A 7,188-nucleotide genomic window follows, 5' to 3' on the forward strand; every position below is an offset into this window, starting at 1 on the left:
CAAACTCGACAGAGAGTTACAATTACTGACGACCTTCCATTCACCCTTCAGGAGATAGTGTTTCAAAAGAATGCCCTTTGGCCTAGTCATGTCTCAAGATGTTTTTGAACAGAAGATGGACATTGAGTCTGTCAGATTGTGCCGATGTCTTTCTCTTGGGTTTAAAATTAACCCTGTTCACTCCTTCAGGCCTTAGATTCTGGACGGGGCTGTAGCATTTTCAGACAGCTTACAGATATCAATACATTTTTGTAAGTCTGTCTTATTTTCAATAACTCAGCTTGTGTCTGGGGGTTGTGTATTCCCAATACTACCTGATCTATGAGTACTAATAAAACACAATTGTTGCAAAAATTGCATGTTTGCCATAATGAAGGATTCCACAGTCTTTGATTCTTCTTGCTTTCTGGAATGAAATACATAACACTCATAGGTTTCATTCGTTTCCCCTATAGCATATTTATCAAATGCCTGAATAATTTCGGTGGGTGTTCTTTCGTCCTCAGGTATTGAAAATTGAAACTCGTAAACTTTCAATGTGTCATCTCCCAACGTATGAAGCAAAAGTGCCCTCTGATATTGTAATGACTGTTTCATCAAACACGTAATAATGGTGTAGTTATACCATTTCAGTTTAAACAACTTCCAATTTGCTGCTAAATTGTCTTCCTGTTGTAAGTTAAACAAATACTGTATAACCTTTAAATAAGGTTTTTATTAGCACAAAAGAACGATACGTCGGGTCCGATGTCAACACTATAAAGTAACATGGCGGACACTACTGGAGTAGTATACAAAGCTAGCGCTTCGTCAGGGAGAGTGCTATTGGGAAGTTTCGTATCCATACGAAGCAATACAACATTCTCTCTTCCATTAAATTAGAAAGTTCCTGCTGTGGGTGGGAAGTTCATTCAAGTATTAGTGTATGAAGGTGGGTTGATCACAACCAATGTAAGAAGTGCAATTTAATAGTTCTGACGCGCAAAATAAATTTAATCAAGATTCACTAAACTCTAGAATCACAAATTCAACATATCTGGTGGTCTTCTACTACGTTCTGACCGTCGCAAAACAGGTGGTTCTACTGATGGGGGTGAATTTTCCTCTTGCTGATCTGCTGGTGTATCATTCCAGTTTTCTGAGTCATGCGGGTGATCGGTGAATTGAAAGTCTTTAGTGGACTGGTGGATATATTATACATATCCCCCACTCGCACAAAATAGGAAAAATAGGAGAAATGAATTGAATTGAGAAAGGAAAAAGGAATTGCTTTGAGGAAGGAACACGAACAATGTGTTTACTTGAATTAAACGAACTAGGATTTATTTCATGAAGAAACAAGTGAAAGAAAAGGGTACAACACGTGTTCATGTCCGCGTTCGTCTTTCGCTGTTTACTGGTGAGAAGGAGAAAGTCTATTGTTGTAGAGAGAGAAAGAAAGTCAATCCAGTTTGGTGTGTGTCTCTCGCTGTTAGCTGGTGAGAAGGAAAGTCTATTGTGGTATAGAGAAAGAGAGAAAATGAGAAAAAATCAATCCAGGCCATGGAGAGAGAAAGCATATAAGGTGTACGTACGGTCTGTTAGCTTTTTGCCCCACATGGTAGCAAGTGGCGTGAGGCACGCGCATGCGTGTACACACCTGCCGAAACGGCGGCGGCTGGTGCACCAACCACTCACCTCGGAAGCTGGTCCGAAAAGGAAGATGCTGCTTATTGCTCTTGCTTTTATACTTGTTTCCGGTGGTCTTTTGCGCATATGTGGATTTCCTTTGAAAGGGGAAGTGACATTGTCCTTGTGTGCGCACGTGTGTGAATGTGTGAGTACATGTGTGTACGTTAGCGTGTGTGTGTATACACATGAATGTGAGTGTATATACGTGAACGTGAATATATGTACGTGTGTGGACGTGCGTACGTATGTTTGTGTGCGCGTATGTATATGACAAGTAATATAGCTTGAGATGTGAACGCGTGTTTTTGTGTGAGACTAGAAAAGGCTCTCACAAGTCTTTCAATGGGGCCAAGTCACGTGTAGATACAGTCATCTGCCTACCCTCGTTAGATCGAACAAAAGCATAATGTGGGTTAGCATCTAGAAGTTCAACCTTATCAACCAGAGGTTCATATTTAGTTAACCGGTTGTGTCTCTGCATTAAAACAAAACCAGATTCGATCATCCAAGATGGTACCGCTGTCCCAGACACTGATCTTCTTGGGTGTTTAAACAGGCACACATGAGGTGTCTCATTTGTGGCTGTGGATATTAAAGAGCGAATGGAATGGAGGGAGTCTGCTAAAACCTCTTCCCAGTGTTCAGTTGTCAAACCTTTGTCTTCCAATGCTAATGAAATAGTTTTCCACACTGTTCCATTCATTCGCTCCACTTGACCATTTCCCTGCGAGTGATATGGAGTGCTGTAGCTGGTGGAGATCCCTTTGCCGTGCATATAATTCTTGTACTCAGCACTCTTGAAACAACTCCTGTTATCTGAATGAACTTGGCTGGGCATGCCAAATATAGAAAACAGGTGGGAGCAAGATTGTAGTACACTCTGAGTACTTGTGTCTTTGCAAGGGTATAATGATGGGAAGCGGATGTATTCATCAACTAATACCAACATATACTTATTTGGGGTAGATGAAGGGTGGGGTCCTTTAAAATCGAGGTTCAATCTCTCGAAAGTTTGAGTTGATTTCATTAAATGCCCATCAACAGGGCGGAAAAATCTTGGTTTGCACCCGTTGCAAACAATACAGTCCGTTGTCATCTGCCGAATATCCTCAAGAGAGTAAGGGAGGTTTCTACTCCTTATGAAGACCATCATTCTTGTAATCCCAGGATGGCACACGGATCGATGCAAATTGAGGAGGTTGTTGCTACTATTCACAGTAGCGCAAGAAGCACGTGTCAATGCGTCAGCTACAAGATTATTCTTACCAGGGCGATAGATAAGGTCGAAATTGAAGCATGAAAGCTCCAATTTCCAACAGAGCAATTTATCGTTTTTATTCGACTATGGTGATTTTGGTCATAAACAAATTTTACTGATTTCTGATCAGTAATAAGTTTGAAGTGCTTCCCCAAGAGATAATGGCGCCAATATATATTATTCCTTAATTGGAATTCGTTTTTTGAGATGAGCATTATATATATTAATTTATTTTTATTTCGGACTATTAGTCTCATCTTTATTAGTTGTTTTTCATCTTTTATTGGTTTGTTTTTATTCACAACGTTTCGGCCAACTATTCCTCTGGCCTTCGTCAGGTGGTAACTGCGACGGATAGGAACTTTGAATCTCCTAACTGCATTCTCAGCCATCACTGCCATCCGTAGTTGTTGTCGTTTCACCACATTTTGGCCAAGTAACCCTCTGGCATGCTTTGGGTGGGATTGAAACTGCTATCTTCAGACAATGTTCATCTGGAACTGTAAAGATTCAACGTCTCTATCAACTGCGCCACGGGTCCCAAAGGGCGATCAAGGTTGGATTCTTTGATCTTATAAATCCACATTTATTTATTATCTGATCTTTCATAGTCGGGTCCGAAATAAAAATAAATTAATAAATGGCACCAATATCTAACTGCTTCTATAATGGCAGCCGCTTCCTTTTCAACAGCTGAATGGTTTAGTTTAGAGCTGTGTAGAGTTTGTGAGAAAAAACCAACTGGTCTACCATTTTGGTTGAGAACTCCAGAAATAGCACAATCAGAGGCATCAGTCTCCAACTAAAGGGAGCATTCTCGTCGATAGTTTTTATTACAGCTGATTCAATATCTAGCTTTATACTGTCAAATGCATTTCGAGCTTCCTGATTAAGGGGAAATAAATTGGTCTTAATAAGAGGCTGAATCTTATCAGAATACTTATGGAATACTTTGAATAATCCGAGAAAAACCCCAAGGCTTCCTTGTGTGATTTGCTGTCAGTTTGATAAGGGAGTTCTTTTAAAGGCTTCAACCTCTCAGGGTCGGGTTTAATTTGACGGTTGGGTCCAATCATATAACCCATGGAGCTCAGTTCATTCGCAGAAAACACACACTTTTCTTTATTGTACATAATTTTCCATTTTTCTGTTACTTTGATAAATTTCGCCAGATTCTCATCGTGTTGCTCCTAATCTTTTCCACAGATGAAAATATTGTCCAGGTATCCAAAGGTGTCATGTAAGTCCTCAGAACTAATAGTTTCATCGACAACTCACTGAAAACAAGCAACTCCGTTCGTAACCCCAAAGGGTATTCGGGTGAACTGATACAAACCGGAGTTAATTTCAAAAGCAGTGAAGAGTTTGTCATTCTCATTGATGGGGATCTGCTGATACACATTTTTCAGGTCGATTGCGCTGAATACATTATACTGAGCAACCTTATTCACTACATCATCCAGCCGAGGCAGGGGGTAGGCATCAAGGCTTGTGTACTTATTCACAGTCTCAGAATAATCAATGACCATTCTCTTTTTCTGATTATCAGATTTAACCACGACCACTTGTGCCCTCCAGGGGGAGTTTGAGGTTTCGATGATCTCCTCCTTTAAAAGGCGCTTAACTTCTGAGTCAATGAACTTGAGCTATAACGTCTAGACTTGGTGGCAACCGGTGTGCAGTTCTTATTTATATTAACAAAAATTCAGGCGGTTCCACCGAAGCCACAACGAGTCCACAAATCTCAATAGGAGTTGAATTCCCACCGTTCTTGAAGGTAACGCTTTCATGTTTACTTTGAAAATTTAGTCCGAGAATCACATCACAACAAAGGTTATTTAAAACGGACAGTTTCTGGTTGGGATACATACTTTTGTTTAAAAGTATGTTAGGAAAACAAGCACCTACAACTTTGGATGAGGGGTCAGATGATGCCATCGAAACTCTCAAGTCTGAATCTGTTATTTTTAAATCCAGATCCTCAGCTACTTTGGTATGAATAAAGCTGTCAGAGCTACCACTGTCCATTAGTGCTCTTAATGGCCGACCCAAAATGTGGATTTCTATGGTGGATCCCTGTAGGGACGATGGAACTGCCGAACTCGAATTTATAGAGATTAAGGTTGGATAATGGACCAAGGCAGAAGTCAATTGAGTAGTATTATTTGATTTGCAGCATTTCGCAAAATGCCTGATCCGTTTACATCAATGACAAACACTCGATTTCGCTGGACATCGTGATTTTGGGTTGTGCTGACAAAAGAAGAACTCTCTTCTATGCCTTCCGGAAGCGAATTACTTCCCTTACCGGAAGCGAATTATTTCCCTTTAGTTTTTATCCTATGTATGAAATGTAGAACATGTGGACTCGCTTCTCCGCGTTGTTCTTAGTGAAATAGAGCTTACTTTAAGCTCACTCAGTTCTCCTGTCCTATTTATCACAATTTATTTCACTAAAGAACTATGGAGAAGTACCTGAAACCCTAACGCCTTGATTTGGAACCCACAAAGGCGGACGCAGCCGATATATGGCAACACTGGAAGAGGTCGTTTGTTATATTTATCTAGGCGGTTAGTGGTCCGCAACTGACAGACGAGTTAAAACTCAATTTATTAATCAACCTGGTGTCTCCAGCGATTTATAAACACATTTCTGACGTTAATGACTACCAGACAGCTATGAACACCCTAGAAGAGGTTTTTGTTCAACCTAAAAACAGCATCTTCTGTCGTCATTTACTGGCAACTCGTCGTCAACAAAGAAACGAAAGCGTGGACCAGTATTTACAGTCCTTAAAAGAACTTGCCAAGGATTGTGACTTTCAGGCTGTGTTGGCAATACAAGCGAGGGATGAATACATCAGGGATGCATTCATAAACGGAATCGAGTCATCCCACATCAGACAGAGGCTCCTGAAGAATAAGAAACTCGACCTGCATACTGGCTCTCACGCTCCAGATAGCTCAAAAACAGTTGTCATCGTACGCTCAGTCAGACTCCTTGACTGCGTCGATATCTGCAGTCGGAACGGAAGAAGACGACAACCAGTCTAGATGCGAGGAGCAACCTACAGTAGCGTCACTCTCAGGACAGAAATGCTTCTTCTGTGGAAACCCAAGGCATGACCGGGCGAGGTGCACTGCCAGAAATTCTTTTTGCAAAAACTGTAAGAAGAAAGAGCATTTTGCTCGTGTCTGCAGATCGCCAACGGCTGCTGCTGCTGCTGCTATAAACTACGGTGAGTTTCTTCTTGCTTCGTCAGTTCCTTCTCTTAACTTTTCGGAGAGTCTCTCTCGTTCGTCCTTATGGGGAAAAATCAAAGGTGAACCCATGAGGATACTCATCGATACTGGGAGCTCAGAAAATTTTATCCATCCTGACAAAGTTAAGGTACTCGGGTTAACGGTCCTGCCAAGTTCCGAGAAGATTTTGATGGCTAGCAGTCTCATTCATCCTCTACTCTCGGTCATTGTGTTGTATCTCTGGGTCTGAATGGAAGGGAGTACGATAATGTCAAGTTATCGATTATGGCCAACCTGTGCAGTGATGTAATTCTCGGACATACATTTCTGAACCAACACTCGTCGGTAGAAATACCTTTCGGAGGACCCCTCCCCCCTCTCACTGTTTGTGGGCTTACCGCCATTAAAAATGTCCCTTACCCGTCTCTCTTTACAAACTTAACCCCAGACTGTCGCCCAATTGCGGTTAAATCCAGGAGACATACCCTACCAGATGCCAAATTTATTAAATCGGAAATAACCCGCATGCTAAAGGAAGGTATTATAGAGCCCTCCCAATCTCCATGGCGAGCCCAAACGCTCGTAGTGACTCCTGAGAATCACAAGAAGAGACTTGTTGTGGATTACTCTCAAACGATAAACCGTTTCACTCTCCTAGATGCTTATCCTCTTCCTCGAATGGAGGACATGGTAAATGAGATTGCCACTTATCAAGTGTTTAGCACTCTTGATCTAACTAGTGCTTATCATCAAGTTGCAATCAAGCCGGAAGAACGAAATATCATTATTGCTAAATCCTCTCTAGTAGCCATAGACTCCTCTCTTCCCCTTGAGGTTGAAACTGATGCCTCGGAACATGCCATCGCTGCCTCTCTGACCCAGAACTCTCGGCCAGTGGCCTTCTTTTCAAGAACATTAACCTCCGCCGAGCAAAAGCACTCCTCAGTGGAAAAGGAGACCTATGCAATTGTGGAGGCGATCTGAAAATGGCGACATTTACTGCTCGGGAAGCATTT

Source organism: Euprymna scolopes, chromosome 13, assembly GCF_053919585.1.
Source record: "Euprymna scolopes isolate OS-2025 chromosome 13, ASM5391958v1, whole genome shotgun sequence".
Taxonomy (NCBI): domain Eukaryota; kingdom Metazoa; phylum Mollusca; class Cephalopoda; order Sepiida; family Sepiolidae; genus Euprymna; species Euprymna scolopes.